This window comes from Ambystoma mexicanum, chromosome 10, assembly GCF_040938575.1.
Source record: "Ambystoma mexicanum isolate Mex_15411 chromosome 10, UKY_AmexF1_1, whole genome shotgun sequence".
NCBI lineage: Eukaryota > Metazoa > Chordata > Amphibia > Caudata > Ambystomatidae > Ambystoma > Ambystoma mexicanum.
Genome location: NC_090932.1, coordinates 520,869,843 through 520,893,167, shown reverse-complemented (window position 1 = coordinate 520,893,167; position 23,325 = coordinate 520,869,843). Strand labels below are relative to the sequence as shown.

General features: G+C 49.1%; 1 protein-coding gene across 3 annotated transcripts in view; it reads right to left on the bottom strand.

Moving 5' to 3' along the window:
• LOC138491537 (aquaporin-12-like) overlaps positions 1-21,078 on the bottom strand; it is a 294,433-nt gene extending 273,355 nt beyond the window's left edge. For 2 of the 3 annotated variants that reach the window (XR_011276030.1, XR_011276031.1), the window contains exons 1-2: positions 20,579-20,706; positions 19,914-19,979 (exon numbers count right to left, since the gene is read on the bottom strand). The gene's annotated coding sequence lies outside the window, so the exon portion shown is untranslated. Of the gene's footprint in view, positions 1-19,913; positions 19,980-20,578 lie in introns of all 3 variants that reach the window. The other variant, XR_011276032.1, reaches the window with a different exon arrangement.
• Positions 21,079-23,325: the final 2,247 nt, after the last annotated feature.

The following is a 23,325-nucleotide window of genomic DNA, read 5'->3' as shown; positions in this document are numbered from 1 at the left end:
TTATAGCTCTGACTCTTTTTTGTGTTTTTGGAATAGGCATACCAGAAATGCGCTCTCTTCTCTCCAGCGTTAGTCTTCTCCCTTCATTCGAAAGTAAGTAACCCAAATAATCCACTTCCTTTCGACAATACTGAAACTCTTTTAAGCTGGCTTTGTGGCAATGCGCTGCTAAGTGTGTTAATAGTAAAATGGTACTCTCTTTACAAATCTCCTCTGTGTCTGCTGCGATCAACAGATCGTCTATATATTGGAGCAATAGACAACCTGTTGGTAGCTCTAGCATATCTAGTTGTTCTTTTAATGCTCTGCTATAGATGATAGGGCTTTCTGTGTAGCCTTGAGGAATGCGTGTGAAAGTAAAATATCGCCCTCCTAGTGTGAAAGCAAACAGATATCTACTTTCTTTGTGTACTGGAATACTGAAGAAAGCATTTTCCAAATCAATAACACTAAAATACTTTGCGGAAGCTGCGATCATTGTCAAAATTGTGGTAACATCCGGAACCAATGGGAATTGGGGGATCTACTGCCTTGTTTAGTGCGCACAAATGAATTATGAAACGATATGGTACCTCATTACCTCCTTTCTTATACACCGTAAGAATGGGGCTGTTACATATGCTGCCTGTAATCTCTTCAATCACTCCCAATTTTACCAAATCAGACAATACTTTTCAATCCTTTCTCTCCGTCTGCTGAAATTTTATACTGTGGAATACGTGGCAACGCTACTCCCTCTTTCAATGTAATCTTCACTGGCTCTATCTTCAAGCATCCCACATCATTATCATCTATCTATTGCCCATATACAAGTTGGCACGTCACTCAATTCTCCTGGCAAAGGTTTGGACAAAAATTCTGACACTGGTACATTCTGTGGTGAAATAGTTAAAAACACTCCATCTGGTGTACAGTGAATAACTGCACTCAATTGTTTCAATAAGTTTAATCCCAAAAGATTCTCCCCACAATTATGTGTTAACAGGAATGGACAGTACTCAGTGAATGGGCCTAATGTTACAGCTACTGGTTGGGACACTGGATTAAAAAAAATGTTCCCGCCTCTTCCTCTATTTCCATTTTGCATACCCTGATGATTTTGATTCTGGGTAAAAGTAGTTTGATTCAGAGCCTGGCCTTGATTCTGTGCTCCATTCCCTTGACTATTCTGGTGCTGCTGCATATGGTTTCTGTTGTGGCCATTTGTTCCTGGGTGCCCTCTGTGCTGTCTTCTCTGACCGTACCTACCTCTATTTTGTAAATGTGGACATTGCGCTCGCCAGTGTCCTTCCTCTTTGCAATACGCACATTGATTTAATCCCAAGGGCCCTCCGTGCATATTCAAATTACTCCTGCTCTGTGCATTTCCCCTTCCCCTGTTGTGTCCTGATACTTGCTGGAGTAACACCGCTACTATCGTCTGCAGGGCTTCTATTCTTATTTGCAAAGGATACTCATTGCATATCTCATTTATCTCCCCCACGGAAGTCCTAGGGCTCGACATCCATCTCATTGTCTCTCGTATACACACTCGTAGTCTTTGTCTATCACCTGTCTGCCCTGGTGGTGGCAGGAATCGCTGCTGTGTATTGGGTACTGTTTCTTTCCTACCCCTCTCAATATATCCCTGGTGTGGCAAGTACTTCAGAATGTTCTTCATCAAGTTCATTCTTAAATTCAAAAAGTCGGTCCACATGCTCTTTTATTTCTTCATCTCTCTCTCTACAATGGGCTAATGCATTTAAATCCAACAATCGTTGTGGCGGCAACTTCCCAATTAATATTTGTCGACAAATATTCCCCCATGCATTCCAACAATACCCGTCTTTCATTGCTTCTCCTGAAATCATACATCGACGCTAGCGTGGCCGCCTCTTCATTCGCGTCTATATACATTTCCACCTGCTCTTGCAACTCTCGCTTTCTCTCCTTGCTGATCGCGCTGTGGGTCACTCTCACACATTCACTTTGTTCAAGTTCGCTTATTGGGGGAGCAGTCGGGCAAAGACACCCTCTTGGGCAGTAGGTGCGGAGGGGGCAGTGTAAGCGAGAGACGTCTGTTGGGGCTGTGGTAATTGCGAAACACTCGGGGCGGGCGGACTAGTGGGCAGCGCGGTTAGTGATGCAGCCTGTGGCTGTGCTGGGGTTGGGAGGGGCTGAGCAGCCTTGTTTCGTTTCAGTTAATATTTTATTTATCAATTCGTCTGATGAGTGTAACTCTCTTTGTGGATATATTTTCTCGATATTTAACTGGTCGCGTCTATTTGCTTTCCCCAAGCTATTACTCCACTCCTCCTCCTCCTTTTCTGATTTAGATTTATGCCTGCGCGCATGTTTCTCTCTACTTCTAAATCGGACCATCGCTTCCCTCCTCCAATCTCTAAGGATATCGAGTGCTGCGGGCTTGTTTTTTTACTTATAAAAACCTTTTCCAGGTTATCTATTCGGTCCATCTCAAAACTCCCATTCCTCGGCCACTGAAGATTTTCCTGCTTTCTGGTTTGCTTATGCCAAATTTCACAAAACATTATCGCTCCCAAACCATATTTCACATACATATCATAAGCCGGCGTTCCCCCCGGAGGTGCAACCTGGCCAGTTTCCAAAGATTGTCCGCCGCAGCGGAAAAACCCTGCTAGGGTGGACAATACCCCAGGCATGTTTTAACCTTACCCTTGGTTAATAAAACTTACTCTGGGTGTTTGATTTTGCAAAATCAACTCTCAACCAATATCAGGATTACTTACGAATCGGGCACGACTCACCTGATTAGTCAATTTGTCTTTCCAAGACACCATTCGTCCGTATACTGACGCAACCAATGACGTTGTGTCTGTGTATCTCGGCTCTGCCTCGTTTCGGGACCCTCGCCTCCTTGTTCACTGGCCGGGCACGTCGATCAGGGATCAGCTGTGTGCAGATCTGCAGAAAGGAGTCTCAATGCTTACGCAGGGCGCCCTGAACACCTCTTGATCCCGGCTCGATCGATCCCGTCCTCGCCGTTCTTACCGCCTTCCTTATTTTGCAACATACAGGATGGGAAAAGTGGGGGAGGGTCCCTATTTGGGCGCCATCTTGAAGGGGCCCCTAAGGGACCCTCGAATGTGGAAACAAGGCACAGTCACCACACACGAACTGTTACGCCAGACACGAGGTTGTATTTTCAAAAGCTAGGGTTTATTGCAAAGTAAATAGTCTCAGTTGGCCAACTGGTCTCACGCCCCGCGACGTGTGTCTAACAGAGCTCGGGAGATGCAAGAGAGCGAGACACATACATCAGTTACATATATACAAAACTAACATCTTACAATCAGTAGTGTTACATCAAAAACTGACCCTTGCACATCTCCTTTGAACTGAGCACGATGATTGACAATCGTGACGAGTATGACACCTCAAACATTTATTTTTTATTGATTTATTCAAACAAAAACAATACAACCACACGCAGTGTATGCATCAACAATACAAATGTTCATCAAGTTATTCTGGCCACTGCTTCCCCCATCCCACCCCCCCTTACGAGCCTATTTGTTCCACGCACTCTGTATCTGCATCGCATGGTGGGGTCTCACCCCCCGTGGATCTTGTCAGATCTTGTGCCGTTCCAAACAACTCGGTTATTAAGGATCTCCATGCTATCAGGCTTCCCGCCTCCTCCTCTCCGCCTACATCGCTCGCCTCCTGCCATACCATGGTTTCTGCCTCTGCCCACTTCTGCAAATCCTTCCACTACACCTCCACCCGTGGTTTATGACATGTCTTCCATCCCATGGCAATCCTCCTTTTTGCAAGCACATATGCTAAATCCTTCAATTTGCTCACATGCTTAAGTTTCTGCGATCTGGGGAACCCACCAAACAAGCAAGCCCAAGCTGTATTTACAACCATTGTGACCCCCTTTTCCTCTAGTTTTTGTGCTACTTCACCCCAGAAGCGCTCAATTACCGGACATGCCCAGAACATGTGCACCATGCCAGCCTTTTCCTCATCGCATTTGGGACATGCTTGTCTCCCAGCGTCCTTTAACTTGGATATCCTATCTGGCATCATGTATGCTCTATGCGTAATATATCGCTGTATCTTTTTCAGTCTAGCATTCCTTGACACCTTCTTGTGGTATCCCAAAGCACATTCCCACATACCGTCCTCTAGTGGGGCGCCCACTTCCACTTCCCAGTCTAGTCTCAGTTGTATTAACTCCTTCCCGACCTTGGACATCATCATCTCATACAGTCTGGAGATCTCATGCCCCCCCCCTGTCATATCATATATCATGTCTACAGTAGCATCTGGTTTTCCCTCCAGTACCGTTTCAGGCCATGTTCTTCTGATTCTCTGGACCATCCTGTGATTTGTAATATATTGGCCTGTGTGTATCCCCATCTCTTCCCCCAGCACTTCGAACACTATGATGATCCCCTCCCGCCATATATCCCCCATTGTCACTACCCCAACCGCCTCCCAGTGGTTTCTAAGTATCATCCTCAGCTGCTCATCTCCCCCCGCCAGTGCGACTAGTGGTACCTGCGGGGAGCATGCGAATGGGTTGTCCATCATCTGGCACGCTCAGCGCCACATCTCCCACCCGAGCTTCATCATCTTGGGGCGCCCTTCCATTTCTGTCTTGGGCAACCAGATCAATTCTTTCAGATAAAATGAGGCACATTCTTGTCCAAACAACCTGGATTCGGGGGTCAGTTCATCTGTGAGCCATTTAGCTATATATTGCAACTGGCTCGCTACATAATAGACCTCATAATTGGGCAGTTTTATTCCCCCTTTTTCATAACAGTTCTGCAGTTTCCATAATGCCACTCTGTTCCGGGTACCATGCCAAAGGAAATCCCTACACATGCTGTTCAGTTTGGTGAAACATTTCTTGGGTATCAGATATGGAATATTTCCGAAATAGTGTAGGAGCCTTGGCAGGACCACCATCTTAAGCATCGCCTCTCGACCCATCATCGCTAGGGGCAACTTCTCCCAGAACTTCATGTACTTCTCAATTCTCGCAACGGCTCTTACGGTATTGTGTCTGTGCTCCTCTTCCCCCGTATGGTACACGCCTATCCCAAGATACCTGAATGTGCTAACCGCCCATGGTGTTTGTAGCACCGGTAACCTCCCCATAGGGATTCCCCTATAACTACCCAGCGGGAAGATACTAGATTTTTGGGGATTCAATGCTATGCCAGATAGCCCGGCATATTTATCCATCACTTCTAGTATGTACTGAAGATTTTCCTCCAGATACCTCAGGTACAGCAGCAAGTCATCGGCATACAAGGAAATCAGGTGTCGTTCTCCTCCCACCTCGATACCCATGGTATCATATTTTTGCCTAAGGCATATCGCTAGGGGCTCCAAGGCTAGTATATAGAGCATTGGGGACCATGGGCACCCTTGTCTGGTGCCTCTACTTAATTGCCATCTTTCAGATATCACTGATCCTGTTCTGACCCTTGCTAACGGTTCACTATATAGCATCTTTGCCCATCTTATGTATCCAGGCCCCATTCCGTAACTTGCTAAGGCAGCCAGCAGCCATGGCCACTTAACTGAATCAAAGGCCTTAACCACGTCTAAGGACACAATTGCCATTTCGCACTCGTTCTTGCTCCCCCACTCAACCACCCGATGGAGTCGACTATAGTTATGAGTTATATTTCTATTCGGGACATAGCCCGTCTGGTCAGGGTGTATTAGTTTGCCAATAACTCTGCGTAGTCTGTTTGCCAGGACAGCCATCAATATCTTAATGTCCTGGTTCAACATTGACAAAGATCTATAGGCGCCACAACTATGCCCAGGCTTGTTGGGTTTGGGAAGCGGTATTATGATCACCTCTCTGAGTGACTCCGGCAGCCGTCCTACCTCAAACGCTTCATTTAACATTGCTAACATTGGGGGAGCACTTCCTCCTTATATACTTTGTAATATTCACTTGGGAACCCATCTGACCCTGGGGTCTTACTGGTAGGCAGCTGCCTCACCACTTCCTCCAACTCCTCCAAGGTAATCGGTGCATCCAGCTCCTCTCTTTCCTCTGCACTTATCCTGGGCAGTCCAATGTCCTCCAGTGTTTCTGTGATCTCCCCAAGACTACTACCCCCCCTCATCCCCAAATAGTAACTTATAATATTCTGCAAACTCCTGATTAACACCTTCCTGGGTGTCAGCTACACTACCATCTTCCCTCGCAATCGTTCTAATCATGTGTCTGGGAGTTTCGCAATTGTATAGCAACGCTAGAAGTCTTCCTGTTTTATACCCCCCGCATGCTATCTCTCTATGTATTTTTCATAGTTGAGGTTACATAATCTTTCCCATTGCTCCGCACATTTCTGCTGCAGTTTCAGTATCAATTCCATGTCTGCACCTCCCTCCTTCAATGTCTTTTACAGTTCCCTTTCGGTTCCGTGTATATCAGCCAGTATCTCACCTTGTAGGCCTTTCGATTTTGCTACGGCTACCCTTCTCATCACTATCTTGAAGGCTTCCCATAATGTACTAGCCGAGTCAACACTACCCCTATTTGTCTCAAAGTAATTTATAATCTCCTATCTTATGTCTTCCCTGAAGACGGGACGGGGGGCAATATACTGAGGGGACCCTTGCTTTATATTCTACTTGAGTACACTCCATCACCACGTCCAACGTAGCAAAGACATAGTCCAGCCTCGTATGCAATTGCTGCGGGGCAGAATAGTGCGAGTATTGCTTATCATGGGGGTGTCTTGTCCTCCACACATCCGTTAGACCAAAGTCGTCCAGCAGAGTCTGCAACGCTTTAGCCGCCGGGGCAGGTCTATCAATCTTCCCATCCGATCTGTCTACCTTGGGGTCTAATACGCAGTTAAACCCCCCCCCCCCCAAATCACCGCCCCACCCATGCATATACTGAGGTTATGGCACAGAGTTCTGAAATATGCTGCCGTGTTTTGGTTGGGGGCTTATGTATTCACAATGCTTACCTCTTTATTCTCCACTAATCCCCTCAGTATAACCGTCCTCCCATCCCTTTCCGCCACTTCCTGCAACTGCTGAAACGAGACGTGCGGCGGCACCCAGATGAGTACTCCTCATAGCATAGGCTGAGTATGTCGAGCCCACCACAACCCCTTCCCATTTCTTCACCACCATCTCCATCTTTTCCCGTGTCAGGTGTGTCTCCTGCAACAGTGCAATATCTATCTTTTGTCTGCGCAAGCACAACATAGCCTTATTCCTTTTTAGGTAACTATTAAGTCCCCGACATTCCACGTAATTATTTTAAGGTCCCCCATGACCCATTAGAATCCCCCTCCCCCTCACACCGGTGCAGTCCAGATCCCACTTCCATCTTAATCTATATAGGCTTGTTTCCCAATTCAAACTCCCCCAAACTACAAACACCCCAAACTCCCTCGCCTCCCTCCCATCCTCCTCCCTTCCCTACCCCAACTTCACCCTTCCCAACTGTTGCCCAGCTCCATCCCTGGATCTCAGGCACCCCCGCATCTAGCCCTTTCTGGTATAACCCGTACCCGCGGCTCAGCAGGGTGAGGCCGCCTTATTGGCCGCCTTTTTACTAGATCTCGGGGTTAGGTAAGTGCAGTCCTGCCGCTCCTATTTGCTTAGAGTTGCTACGCCCAATGCTTCCGTTTTCATTTGCGTTTTAACACACTATATTCCAGTCCCATAGAGTCATAAAGTTCAAGGGCTACGCCATGTCTATCAAGTAATTCAAGGCGCTATACCCAGATTCCCCACTCTTCCACCCTCGCCCGGTACATGACATAGTGTCTTCACTTATCGTGCTCCTGGGGATCTTGTTCCTCATTCTGCGCCGGGCAGCCCTGTAGATCCAACCACAACGCTGCATCCTCTGGGGTGTCAAAGAACAGCGCTCTGCCTTTGTGCAGAACTTTCAACTTTGCTGGGTACAACAACATGTACCTGATGTCCGCCACACGCAGTCTTCTCTTAAGCGCAACATAACTATATTGTTGCCTTTGCACTAACATAGTAAAGTCAGGGTATGCCGTAACCCTGGAGGAGGCTCTTTCTATCGTTCCACCCTTACGGAAATACTCCAGGATCTTTTCCCTGTCTTTGTAATTCAGGATTTTCGCAATGATCGACCGCGGCGGAGCTCCAGGCCGTGGTTTCCTCATGAGGGCCCGATGTGCCCGCTCCACCGTGAATCCCTGCGAGAGTTTGTCCGCTCTCACTTCTTGCAGGATCATATTCTCCACGTAATCTGTGGGGTCCTGGCCTTCTTCTCCTTCTGGAAGGCCGACCACTCGGATGTTGTTCCGTCTCGCCCGTCCTTCTGCTTCCTCCACCCTGTTTTCGAGGTTGGCAACCTGCTGTTTGAGCACATGGACCTCCTTCGCATTATTCGTGCTTACATCCGTGTTGGTCTTCACTGCGCTTTCCAAGCCGCTAGTGCTTTAACGTCCTGCTGCAGCAAAGTAACTTCAATCCCCACGGCATCTATTTTATTTTCTAGGGCCGTCCGCAGCTCCGCCATCGCTGCACCCCATTTAGTACTCAAGCTCCATTATGGCCGCTAGGACTTGCTGGTTTTCTCCTCCAGGGGGGTCATTCCCTGATGCCTCCCCCGTCTTTTGTACTGGGGACGAAGGGGTTCGCTGCGCTTTTGCAAAGGCATCCATAGAGGGTTGCTTACTTCTGGACTTCAGTCCTTGCACCGACATATTGCAATCTCGCTACGTCTTATATCAGCTTCCCTGTGCCGCTGTGGCTTCACCAATATCAGTCAGTCTTCGGGTGACCTCCGTAGGCCGACTGCAAGGCAGCGCACAAGGTCAATCTCAGAGTGGGCTGTGTCCTTCCACGTTCCTCCTTTAAGCAATGTTTTTTTTAAAAACTTTCTTTATTTGTCTTGACAACACACCAGAAACCAACAAGGCGCCACATGGCACCAGCAATGAGCCAAAGAAACCAGCAACATACATAATGAGCAACACATCATGCGTCAATTACAGTATACAGAGAGTGAGGCAGCAGACTGGACATTAACAACTGTATCAGGGGAAGACATCATTCATGGGGATCCTTCAGGTGAGGACAAGACAGAGTTTGTGGGTGAGGCCACGGCAGCCATATAGTCCCGGAACTTCCGCCAGAAGTCTTTTGGCCTCGGGTGTGAGTGTTGCATTGCATTCCAGGATTCCTCAGTATCATGAACCCATGTAATTGACCTGAGCCACTGTGCATAGGTAGGGGCCCTGGGACAGAGCCAACACAACAGCATACAGCGGACTGCCAACAGCATGCCGAGACCTGCAAGTTTCTTAGAGTCGCGGGGCAGCTGTGGGAAATCATGAAACAGGCAGTGTAATGGGGTGGGGGCTATAGTGTGTTCAAGGATATCCGATAGTGTGGAGCAGACGTCTAACCAGAATTGGGTAAGACGGGGGCAGTGCCATAACATATGAATGTAGGAGGCTCGATCCATGCCACACCTGGGTCAGCTGGGAGGAACGCTGCTGAACATGCGATGTAGCCTTACCGGTGTATGATGCTATCTGTGTAGCACCTTGAATTGTATTAATTTAAATTTAGTGTTCTAGGATACATTGTGGGTGCGGGCACACATTCGGGACCATCTCTCGTCAGTGAGCTCAACTCCAAGATCATCCTCCCATGCGTGTCTCAGCCCTGTAAACGAGGGGGCCGCCCCATTCTGCAGTAAAGAGTACAGTCTCGACACCTTGCCCCTAAAGGAGAGGTAGGAGCAAAGTTCCGCCACTATAGGCTCGTCAGGGGGTAAGGCGGGGAAATTAGGGAATTTGGATTTGAGATTCTTCCGTAGTGAGGAGTATTGTAGCCATACTGAAGGCCGGCGTCTAAGGGGTAAGGGAAGATCTAGCCACTCAAAGTTCTCCTGTTCGTAGGCATCTTGGAGTGCCAGGAAGCAAGCATCTGCCCAGTGAGATACGACTGATTGTGGGATATGTGGGACATCGGGAAGAAAGTTCCATAATGGCAGGTCTCCGTGGAACAGGTGAAGCGTGCCGACCATTGTCCAAAGTTTGGTCAATGCTAAAGACGTGACAGCTACCGGGTCTCCGGAGTCTGGGTCAGGGGGTGCTGGTTTGAGGATCAGGGAACCTTTCACGCGGTCCGAGACCGCCAGTTTTTCCAGCCGAACGTGTGGGAGGGGGGAAAATCAGTGGTATTAAACCAATATGATGCAAACTGCGATTGGGCTACCACCCAGTATCTGATGAAATCTGGAGCGTTGAACCCACCCAGTTCCTTGGGAGCGGTCAATGTGGACAGCTTAAGGTGGACAGCCCCCGAATGCCACAGAAAGGTGTTGCTTATCTGGCGCAGTGTTCTGAAAAAAACATCCCCAGGCCACACAGGGAGCTTAGAGAATCGGTACAGGAGTTGGGGTAATACCACCATTTTAAGTATTCCAATCCTGCCTGCTAGTGATATGGGGAGTTTGGACCAGCAAGAAGACCTCAATGCGAGGCTAGTTAAGTAAGTCTGATAATTATTCTTGCGAAGCTTGGCCACGTGGCGGGAAGCCACCACCCCCAGGTAGGTGATGCTGGACGGCGACCAGTTGAATCCACATAAATCTGAGGGGGGATGTGTGGAGTCCGTAAGTGGGAATAAGGTGGACTTGGAGAAGTTTATTTTAAGGCCAGATATGTCCCCAAAGCGAGCCACATCCGCTAGTATGGGGGCGAGGTTAGAGTCGGGAGACCAGATGTACAGAAGAGCGTCGTCTGCATATAGGGAAACTACATCGGATTGGCCGACTGTGTGCAGGCTACTATGTGAATGTGATTGGCGTAACTTGTCCGCAAAGAGTTCCATGGCTATAGCGAATATAAGGGGGGAGAAGGGGCAACCCTGTCGTGTACCTCTGGATAACTGGAAGGGAGTGGAACATCTGTCCTCGGTACGAACTCTGGCCGACAGGGCAGTGTAGAGCAGCTTTACCCAGGCACGAAAGTTGGGGCCGAACTTGCACCTCTCGAGGACTCGCCATAGATACCTCCATGAGACCGAGTCAAATGCCTTCTGCATATCTAGGGTGGCTGCAACTGCCTGTGTGGTCGGACTGATTCTGCTGATTACTTTGAAGAGCCTCCTCAAATTCAGGGACAAATCCCGCCTGGTCGGGGTGAATGATGTGCAGCATGTATGGGGCTAGGCGGTTGGCCAGCAGTTTAGCGTATATTTTAACATCGCTGTTAATCAATGACAGCGGTCGGTATGAGCCGCACTGAGTAGGGGGCTTACCTGGTTTGAGGAGCACTGTTATCAGTGCCTCCCGGAGAGATGGAGGGAGTATACCCTTTTCACACGACTCCTCCCACAAGGCCAACAGTTGCGGAATCAGGATAGACTTATATCGTTTATAGAAATCCATGGAGAGCCCGTCGGGGCCAGGAGCCTTCCCTGATGCCAACAACGCAATAGCCTCGTCAAGTTCCTCAGAGGTAAACGGTCTCTCCAGGAGAAGGCTGGTTTCAGTGGACAGTACTGATAGGGGAAGGCCCTCTAAGTAGGAATCAATTTCCTGAACCTGGGGACCATCGGCTGCAGAGTACAAGGAGGTGTAGAACAGCTGAAACTGGGAGTTGATGTCCTGCAGGGAGGTGGCGAGCGAGCCATCAGGTCTCACTATCGCAGGGATATGGGGGGCATCGAACTCCCGGCGCAATAGCCTGGTGAGCATACGACCGGGGCGTTCACCCTCTCCGTATTTCCTCATCGCCTGAGGGGAGTCTAGGAATTTAACCTCTCGCTGGGCGACGTCGCGAAACCTGTCCAGCTCGGAACCCAGTGCAGCCAGAGTGGTTGGGGAGTGGTCTTGGGCATATTGGGACTCAAGGATAGCCAGGGCCGATTCGCTAGCAGCAATGTCAGAACGGATTCATTTAAGGATGCCGCAGCACTTGGATATGGCCATCCCAATCACATATGCTTTAAACGATTGCCACAGGACAGCGTGTGATGTTACTGAGTCTGTATTTATCTCAAAGAATTTCTCGATGGAAGATTAGAGTTCGACTGCGAAGGCCTGGTCGAGAAGCGCATATGGTCCCAGCCTCCACTGCCTAGTTTTTCCGGCATCCTGACCCCAGTTTAGGGAAATGAGTACCGGTGAATGGTCTGAAAGCGTCCTAGGGAGGATAGCCAAGTGAGACAAGGATCTGACCAGTGTGTCCGTTATAAGCCATCTGTCTATCCTGGAATGGGAATCGTGAACTGAAGAGTAAAAGGAGAATGTGCGGGAATCAGGGTTCATTAGGCGCCATACATCCACAAGTGACGGGGAAGGGATGTAAGGATAGTATAGGCTGCCTTGGAAAGTTGGCGAGGTGTGGTGCCTGACCTATCTAGGGTGACATCTAGTATGGTATTGAAATCGCCCCGCCATAATATTGGGAGCAGGGGGTAACTTTCAAAGAGGGCAGCTAAGTGTAGGTAGAATTCAGGGTCGTCGATATTAGGACCATATATATTCAGGATGGCTATCTCTTGGTAGAGCAGTTTTCCCGTGATCAATACGTATCTGCCCAGAGGGTCGATATGCGAGTGATGGCATGTGAATTTCAGGCTCTTGTGTATTAGAGTGAGGGTGCCACGGCTTTGCGTAGAATAGTTGGTATACTACCTCTGGGGCCCCCATTGCCTTGCAAACCGCTCACACTGCTCCAATCGAGCATGGGTTTCCTGTAAACATAGGATTTTCACCCCATAACGTTCAGCATGTAGCTGTACCTGTCTCATCTTTCTGCGATTGCCTAACCCCCGGATATTCCAGCTCATGAAGGTCAGGTCAGTTTTAGCCATACTCGCGTGGGTACTGCTTGTATTCCTGGCACGGGGGCACCAGCCACAGGGAGCTAGTGGATCCGGCGGTGCGTGGCGCCCCGTCTGTGTACTCAAAACGCATTGCTTCGGCACATGGTACGCCTCTAGTGGCCGTCAAGACTTTAACCATAACGTCCCCTACTCCTCCCCTCACCCACATCCCTTCCCCAATCGGAGGGACGAGACGCAAACTAACCCATATCAACCAAGAACTTCTAGGCATCAACGCCTGGGGGAGTGTTAGCTGCCGGGCAGTGGCGCTCCGGACTGGGGAGAGAGTGAGGAGAGTATGCAATCTAATAGTATTTACCATAGTGTTCGAGGCATGTGCAGGTAATAGAGGGGCCATGGCCAATGGGGAGTAAAGCCAGTGAAGCCGGAGAGAAGCAGCCATCGGTCTCGATGTACCATCTGGGGAGCAAAATGTGGAGTCCGAGTGGTAAGGGCGGGACAGGGGTCCAGGGGCCCACCCTCGGGGGTCTGGTAGTAGAGTAGTTATAGAATAGTCACCCGAGATGGGGTCTTGTCAGGGAGTAAAATGCCTCTGGATACAATGAGTCAGCGTGGCACACAGGGCAACAATTGCATAGGATAAAAGGAGCAACGTGAACAAACCAGCAACCAATAAACTTCAACAATAAGGTGCCATCATAGGGGGAAATGCCAACAGGGGTCCCCCGCGTGTCCTAGGCACAGCAGTATGCAGAGTAGGTACACATCCCATCTAGACACTAAGTGGTTCAGCCCGGGATGTGTTCGTCTATACATTTGGAGGCCTCCTCTGGGATAGTGAAAAAGAACGTGTGGTTGGAGTGTTCGATTCTCAGCTTTGCAGGAAAAAGCATAGAGTATTTAACCCCTAAGTCTCTGAGTCTTCTTTTTACAGCTATAAAGGTTTTACGCTCCTGCTGCACAGCCACAGAGAAGTCCGGATATAAGTGTATCCTCACCCCCCCAAGGAGCAGCTCCCCCCTTGGCTCTGGCCGCTCGTAAAAGGGCATCTCGATCACGAAAATTCAGGATCCTGACTATGATGGGGCGAAGAAGTGCTCCAGGTCTAGGTTTCGCCGTCAGGGAGGGATGCGTCCTTTCCACCGCAAATTGTGCTGACAGTTTAGGGTGGTCCAGTAGTGTTAAAAGGGTTAGTTCCACATATTCCTCCATGGGCTCCCCAATGTTGTCCTCGGGCATGCCGACAATGCGGAGGTTATTCCGCCTGGAGCAGGATTCAAGATCATAATTTTTCTTCTCGACTGCCAGGACCCGACTGGTAAGAGTGGTAACCGCAGCGCGGAGGGAACCAAGGTCATCCTCAGTAGTGCCAACCCTCGTTTTGATTTCAGCGACCCGGCTATCTGTTCTCTCGATATGAGCCTTTATCAACGAGATGGTACCATTCATATCGTCTAACTTAGTATGCAGCGTGGTGAAGCCTTCGCGTATGTATTCCAACATTTTTTGCGAGTCATCTGGAGGAGGATATGGAGGCGGTGGGCGATTCCCTCTGGAGGCTCAGTCGGTGGTCTGGAGGGTGTCTTAGTAAACATATTTAGTGAGCTTTGCTTTCTTCCGGCTCCCGCTCCCTTGGCCATGATGGCAAGTAGAGATCAATTCACCGGCGCCCCGAAGGTGCCAGCTGTCAAGTGTGGCAAGTTTCCCTCCGGATGCAGCTCAGGATGATCTGCTCTGGGCAGGCGAGGACCACTGAGTGCCCGGCGCAACCACAGGACGCCTGTGCTGTGATAACGCACCGGACCACAGTTGTTCTATGATAGCGCGGGAGGATATGGCCGGAGCAGCAATGGCAGGGGCCACGAGAAGCAGGCTAATAAGAGAGGGTATGATCTTCTCAGTCACTGTGGGCCGCTGCAAGCAGGGTAATCCTGGTGGCAAGGGATGGCCCAACACCAGCCAGGAGCTTGTGGATCTGTGGAACAGTGGTGTTCCCTCAGCTTTACCGAACCCCTACAAGCAATTCCATGGGTGGTGAGGTCCAGTAATCAATCCCAGATTCAGCTGTGAGCTACTGCGTGGACGATGCAGCCGGCCGTTCACACCACAGGGGGTGGAAATGTGCAGTAGAGAAGTTCATATGTGTGCCTCCCGGCCAAAATCTGAAATCCCCAGCAGGGCACAGATGATTAGGATGCCAGTAGCAGGGAGCGATGATGGCGCGTATTATGAGCAGGGTCGAGTCAAGGTGCCCAAAAAATACAAGCAGGCAGCAGCAGCGCTATGGGTTCTCCCCCAGGCGTTCAAACACACGCTCGTGCAGCACCGGGTCGGCGGAGGGGCCGTAGTTCAACCGGTGGGAGGAGGGAGGCGAGCCGTGAGGCGCCCACGCGGCAGCCGATGAAGAGGGCCAAGGCCCGTTGGAGGCAGACACACTCAACCCCCCTCACCTCCTACCTGGTAGCAGGCCTGAACCGGAGCGCCTGCGGAGGGGTGGCAGGGAGGAAGATGCTGTGTGGGTAGGCGCCGAGCCACAGTCGGCGGGCCAGCCGTGCCGGTAATCCCTTAGTACAGGCGTCGCTGGTGTCAACAGAGGTCGCATCTCCAGTAGTTGTGGCGGGCCAACAGGGCGAGGCAGCCCATCAGGAGGGCAGGAAGAACAGAGTCCGGCTCTGCAGGCCCCTCCCCCGCAGTAGGCCGCAACGCCGCACCCCCAAGTGGCTGGGAGGGCCGCGGTCCACGGAGCGGCACCGGGAGATCGGGCAGAAGGAGTCCCAGCGGGGACGGGGGACCACAGCTCAGCGCCGGGGGCGCGTTTCTCCACGAAACCTCCCAGGGCCACAGAGGATAGGGTTATAGGGATGCGCCATCGATTTCAGGCGGATGCAATGGGGTTGCGGGCCTGAACGCGAAGGTTCTTTGCTCTCCCCGTCCGGAGCACAACACCTAGGCGGCCATCTTGCTTCGGCGCAACAGCGCCCCCCTTTTTAAGCAATGTTTTTGGTAGCTCCCTCAGTACCTGCAATATTAGTCTGATTTCCGATATAGTTTTGTCGTAGTGTGGCAGTACTGATTCTATGTCCCTCCTTTTCTCCAGTGAGTCCCCCCCAGGTTCAGATTGGTAACCTTGGAGTGCCCGTATGGAACATGTGCGATGTGCTTTGTCTTTGAGTGGGTTATGTCCTCCCACGTGTCGAGTCGACTTTATTAATTATTCTACAGTTGCGCTGTGCCAGTCTCATCCATACCCATCACAGCGCGGCTTGCCAGGTACTGATCTGCTTTACAGTGTTCCATAAGTTTTGTCGCTTACTTTAAATTACTCTGTGCCAGTCTCCCCCATTCTTCCCTCAGCACAGCTCGCCAGTCATTAGTTATTCACCAGGACCGTGGACTGTGTAACGGTGTTCTCGAGTCTTGTCGTTGGTTTTGAAACTACGCTGTGTCAGGCTCACATATTCAGCTCCAAGTGCAGCATGCCAGGCATTAAATTACAACAAGACAGTGGTCTGCGTATTAGTGTTCCTCAGGCAGCTGCAGCCATGCATTTAGTGAATGCATAGTGATAGTTCAAGGCTGCACCGCCTTCGAGCCACTCCTGCACCTAACCAGTGCTTGGCTCAAGAGCTCATTAGACCCAGCTGATTCACTCCCACATCGGACTTGTATGGCTGGGGGCAACCTGTGGGAATGCCCGTGCTTTATATATTTGCTGGCGTTATGATAGCCCACAGCACGGGTACAATGCTGAGCTGGCCGTGCTGATCCACCGCTACAATGATCAGCTTCCCGATGCTTACTGCAGGGCCGTGAGCCTGCCGCCAATAGTTCTCCCCGCCCGGGTGCCTACCCATATGTTGAGGCGCCGGACGCGCGCACACACAGGACCTTCGATCCGGCCCGTGCACGGTGACCGCCTGCAAGCGGGTCCTCCGCCTCTCCTTCGCTTGTCGTGTGCAGCCCCGCCCTGCAACAGTATCTTTTCCCGCAGGCAGCGGGAGCCACACTCGCTCGTCCAGCGTGGCACTTCTCTTCCGCAGCCCCACGCTGCAACTGTATCATCTCCCGCAGGCAGCGGGAGCCGCTCGCTCGATTGTCTGGTGTGGCTGGGGGCTGCCTTGCCTCCAAACAACGTTTCCCCCAGCCTTACACGCAGCTATTGTCGACACTCTCTGTGTCTGCTCGTCTCCCTGCCCCTCACACACTGTGTCTTCCATACACCCACCGCACACCGTTTAGGGGGCAGGGATCAGCACGTCTTCTCAGGGACAAGGTCTCGCTGTTCGCATCACGCTCAAGTCCGTATGGCCGCTCCCACTGCCATGGCCGTTCCTCCTTTGTTCACCGCCATCTTGGATACATTGTATCAGTGCAGCCGGGTGCTTCAAAGTCTTTTATCCTTCTGATGGCTGCACAGTGGGCTTCAGTTTCCATAGTTCTGGTAGGGCATACATTCCCACGCGCGCGTTTCTATTTTTGGAGCAATTTGAATGCGTTTCCATAAGGATCAGAGTCGGATCATCGGAGCAGCTCTCGCAGGCACGTCCTAGTCCATGGCTGGTTAGCCACACCCCCATGACACCTCAAACATTTGTTTTACCAACAGTTTGCAATTTTGTAAGGCTTCAGACATAAGTCTTTGTTGAAAAGAACAGAATGCTTCTGTTCTCGCTAGCAAGCTGCATGTGGGGGGGGGGGGGGGAGAGCCACATTCCAGGCCTTCCTATCTCCTAGTTTCTATTTGGGTCCTGGGGGTCAACTCGCTCTCCAGGACTCTACAGGGCTCGAGAAGGGGGGCCGCAAAGAAGAACATAATTCAAGCAATTTAATATTTGTTCTGAGTATTTTCACTGTGTTTTTGAGACACACTGGCACCTGTGGGCTGACTAGGATGCCTCGCTGCCCTCTTTCAAGGATAGCATGCGGGAGGAGACCGGATATTTCTATCAGGGTTGCTGCGTTATGTTTCAGCATATTTCCCTTGGCCTTGCATTGCACATTGGTAAAGCAGAATATCATGTTAGCGAAGCATTTAGAACAGAAAGCAATAAGCAAGCGTTAGAGAAAACAAGATGGCGATTTATGTCACCTTAAAATGGCCGCAATTCGGTCAAGCTTATGATTATGTATTCCTAACACTAAGAGCATGAGACGGTTGGTCTTCAACCAACATAGTACATTTCCCCATGATCGAGGGGTGTGTTTTTCTGGATCGACAATCCAAAAAGTGAAAATACACACAGCAAAACACATGTAAGAGTGGGAAAAAGGCTCACACTCTTACCAGGTTAAAAGGATAAATCCTAGAAATCCAGCAAAGCTGCTGAGGGACTCATTAGGTAAGGGAAACCAGACATTTACGAGAATTCTCCCTAACAGAAGTCGTAAGACATCTACAGTGGATCTGGGAACCATGCTTGACCCCCTCCAGTCGGGTGTAACTAAAATCACTTTTGCACCCTGTCTCCTGATCTGCGCAACAGTTCTTGCTATCATGGCAAATGGCGAGAATGCGTATTCCTTCGCTGATCCCCAAACCTGGAGAAATGCATCTGTTGCCGCTGCTTCTGGGTCTGGTCTCCAGGTGAAAAATCTGGAGATCTTTCCATTCAACCTCGAAGCAAACAGGTCTGTCTGACACGGACCTCTCTGATGCATGATCTCCTGGAATACCGACTCCTCCAGCTGCCAATCGCTGGAGTCCCTCAGTTCTCTCGAGTTCGAGTCTGCAGCTTGGTTGTGTTCCCCAGACAGGTGCTCTGCCGTCACGCTGACTCCTCTCTGGAGACATAGATACCAAAATTCCTTGGCTATCTCCGCCAGCATCTTGGATCTCGTCCCTCCCAGTCAGTTTATGTACCTGACTGCTGAGACATTGTCCATCTTGAGCACGATGGCGCATCTCGCTCCTTCCTGAGTCCGGCAGTTGATATTATGGCAGACCTATACACATTGAAAGATGTGTGCACCAGCAGATGGGAAAAAACAGACCCATACACACATCCACAAACATGCTTAGATTGTAATCACTCATTACCAGTGAATTCAAACTTACACTAGTCAATGAAAAAAAGTTGCCTTCTGCAGGTAACAGCTTAACACACAGTTCTCTATCAGCCGGTCATTGCCTATACATCAAGCGGCCTAAACATAGCTTATACATTCATTACCATCCATGTAGACATAGGAGATGGTGCACATTTATATTTTGTTTATTGATGTTATTTTCCCCAGCACCATACTTGCCTTGATGCTAAAGAAAATCAATATGGCTTAACTTGATTTGCCTTACAATACCAAAAGAGACCAATGGCATTTTAAAGACTCAAGAACCTGTATGTCTCTTCTTTACCTCTGCCTATTCTATGGACTACTCAGCACATGTACCAAATAGGTACTGAGTACGCAAAAATGTCTTTCAATAAAAAGGTGTTAATACATACAATTTTATTCAATCAATCGATACTTTCACACTAAAAAAAATATACAATCATATAATAAAAAAACATTCATAGTGTCTTACATCAATATGAACAGTCATAAAAACATTCAGTATATCATAAAACCAAAATAACTCAAAGTGTAAAAACTCTAAAAATTTCTTTGGACAATACCTCCCAGTAGACTACCACCTACTGTCGGTAAGGTCGTACCTAAAGTGCAAAATAATTTGTAAAATGTTTATTTCAAAAAGACTGTGCAAAACAAGCGTTGGAATACTCACAAAAGGGCTTATTAGAATCAAAATAACCCTTTGATCTGATCAATAGTCCTCTGTAAATAAATCCTCTCTTCACGAAAGGAAAAAACGCTATTTAATAGGCTCTAATCTAAAGCACTGTTATCAAATATAGTGCTTAACAACCCTACATGTTTCATTCTTCACTTGTTGGTGGCACATTGTACGAGAACTTCTTCAGGGGACCAACGTTTGGACAGAAAGATACACAATCAAACATAACTTCCCATATTTTGTCAGGGAACACAAGACCCAACATGCTTATTCTAGGGGAGGAAAAAGAAGAAAGGCAGCGATTTAGAATAAATACTAAATTTCAAGCTGCTCTAGCCTCAACAGAACTTATATCTGCCTTCTACTCGCTTACCTTGCTTCAAGTTTCAAAGTATCCTTGGTACGGAACTGTTTAAATGTCCTTTCACTGGACAGGCATCTGGGAAACAACACAAATCAGAACATATTATGAGAACCAACACAAGTGCAGCTGCTAGGCTTTTATGCTGATTATACGTTTAAAAAGACCCAACTACTCGTCATCAGTTCTTCGATACTTTTTAACGTGGGGTTTGTAAACAACATTCACACATACTCTGCTCTACTTTAAAGGCGTGTTAAAATCATACAGTCCACAACACGAGAGATTGAGCCTTACATAACAGTGTTCCTATGGGAAAAGTCTCAATTCTCGGTGCTATGGTATGGCGTTACCAGCCGTTCATGCTAACTTTAAAAATCGCGTGGCTGGGTAACATCCCATTTGTCTAAACGAACATTTCTAGTTTAATTCCATATTCCTATGACAACCTCCTGTTTCTTAAGATATGTATTGTCCAACTCACTTAGTCACCATCTCCTATGGGGGAAAAGTGTACCAGGTAGCCAACACTGTATTCACCATATTCAAAGCACTCAGTTCCGATCTGCACAGTTAACTAACGTACACGCAAAAGACATTAGTTCAATGTAGTGCTCGTTAAACTGCCCTCTGTGTAGACAGCGTACACCAACACCTGCTTAATCAGTGTCCCTTACCGAAATACTAGCAGGCACTCTAGCGTTCCACCAGTTAATTCCTAGTCACCGGTGTTGTATGCTATCCTGCAGGCCATGATAGATTGTGGGAGGCAGTGTTCGGCAATCTTCGGAGTCACGCCCACTTGATGGCTCCAGCCATACATGCAGCACGAAAAGAAAAGCTAATGTCATAGCCCGCCTACAGCCCGCCCTCCAACATCTCTATTGAGGGATTGGCCAGAGCTACCAGGTGGGCGTTGTTGCAGGGCCTTCACTCTGTCATGGGAAGCCGAATATCATACAGTATGGTATAATATACGGCTTCCCATGTTTTTTTTTTTTTTTTTAATACTGTGGAAAGTCTGGGAGCCTAGCATTCGTTCAGTTGTATTAACCTTTCTATATTTTATTCCAACATCACACTACAGTCAAAATAAGAAAGGTTGTACTGTGACAGCACATAGGGCGCACATGTTATTATTTTAAATGGTATAATTATAAGAAAGGTTATACTGTTACAGTAGATGGTGCGCTTAAACATGTTTTATGGCATAATTAACCTTTCTATATTTTATTCCAACATCACACTACAGGCAAAATAAGAAAGGTTGTACTGTGACAGGCGCACGTATTATTTTAAAAGGTATAATAATAAGAAAGTTTGTACTGTTACAGTAGATGGGGCGCTTAAACATTTTTTAATTTTTTATGGCATAATTAACCTTTCTATATTTGATTCCAACATCAAAGCACGAGGAATCACTGCCGGAGCCTCTCTTAAGGATAAAGGGGCAGGTTGGGCTCAGTCACACAACTCTGTCATAATGCAGGGGGGTGCACGGTAGGGTCTCCCTTCAGCATGTGTTATTGGGAAGGGAAGTCAACAGTATTTTACGTAATTGGTGTTAAGCTCCCTGTTCACCCGCGGCTTGGTAAACTGTGCACACTATTACACACTGCTGCAAGTGACTGGTGTGGGCTGCGCTATGTCATGGATACAACACCACTGGGTTAATGAGGCTCAAGCCCCCTACCTAAAGTTTGGGCTGTTTGTATGGGGATGAAATGCAGACTAGTGAGAGTCTTTGTAATTCCTTTCCTTTTTTCCTCAGCAGTGCTGTTCTTCAGCATGCATTCAGCCATCACACACTACAATGGGGCATTTCCAACCGAAAGATGCCCTTCCATTTACAGCTACAACTATCAATTCTGTGTCTGCTTCCAAGACGGATCTATGTGATTACTGTGCCCCAATTACTATGACCCCCAAAATGTTGACTTTTTTATTTCAACCCCATTTTCACCTCATATATATGCTGGGAGAGACACCATCAGCCCCCCTACATGTATTATGGTAATTCGCATCCCCTGTCTCCCTGGGGTTAACTCACAATGACACAAGTCGTCATCCTGTTTAACGTTTAATCTGGTCCCTACCAATGTATGGGCACCACCTACCTCCTCCCTTGACACCCCCATACCTTTTCATTGTTGGGGTGCATGATATCATGGCCTGAACGCAACTATGGCATACTTGCCAACCCTACCGATTTAGGCGGTAGGATACCGCTTTTTAAGCAGTCCTACCGCCTACCGATTTTTTTACCCGAAATACCGATTTATTTGTAAAAAAAAAAAAAAAAAAAAATTTTTTTTTTTACATTTTTTTTTTCACGCCAGCTCGGGGGAGTCTTTCAAGGGCTCCCCCGAGCTGGCGTACTGGGAGAATGCACGGCATGCAGGCTTTTAATGTCAAAGGCACCCACGGCGGTGGGCTAAAGCGCCCCTCTGCCGCGGGTGCCTTTGGCAAAACTAAAGGCTCCAATAGCCCCCCACCACACCAGCTCGGGGGAGTCTTTCAAGGACTTCCCCGAGCTGGCGTAGCGGGAGAAGGCGTGGCATGCAGGCTGTTAATGTCAAAGGCACCCACGGCGGTGGGCTAAAAGCGCCCCTCCGCCGCGGGTGCCTTTGGCAAATTGCGCCATTAGTCCCCCACCACGCCAACTTGGGGGAGTCTTTCAAGGACTTCCCCGAGCTGGCGTAGCGGGAGAAGGCGCAGCATGCAGGCTTTTAATGCCAAAGGCACCCACGGCGGTGGGCTAAAAGCGCCCCTCCACCGCGGGTGCCTTTGGCCAAAGGCGCCATTAGCCCCCCACCACGCCAGCTCGGGGGAGTCTTTCAAGGACTTCCCCGAGCTGGCGTAGCGGGAGAAGGCGCAGCATGCAGGCCTTTGATGTAAAAGGCGCCAACGGCGGTGGGCTAAGGGCGCCCCTCCACCGCGAGTGCCTTTCACAAAAGGCGCCATTAGCCCCCCATCACGTCAACTCGGGCGAGTCTTTCAAGGGCTTCCCCGAGCTGGCGTGATGGCAGAAGGCGTGGCAGGCGCCTCATTGTCATTGAATGCACCCGCGGCGGCGGGCTCATTCAATGACAATGGGCTGCTGACGCGCCCTATTCCTATCATTACCTCCTCGTCTGACTATTTTTGAAACTTTAAGATTCCTACAGATTTTTGGTCACAGAATGTTGGCATGTATGCTATGGTAATTCACAAAACCTGTAACACACATCCTGTTTTATGTTTACTCTGGTCCCAAATGATGTAGAGGCACCACCTAGCCCTTCCCTGGATACCTCCATACCCTTTGATTGTGGGGGTGCAAGATATCATGGCCTGAACACACCTATGGTAATTTGCATCCCCTATTTCTCTTGGGGCTATTCACACTAGCGCAAGTGGTCATCCTGTTTTATGTTTGATCTGG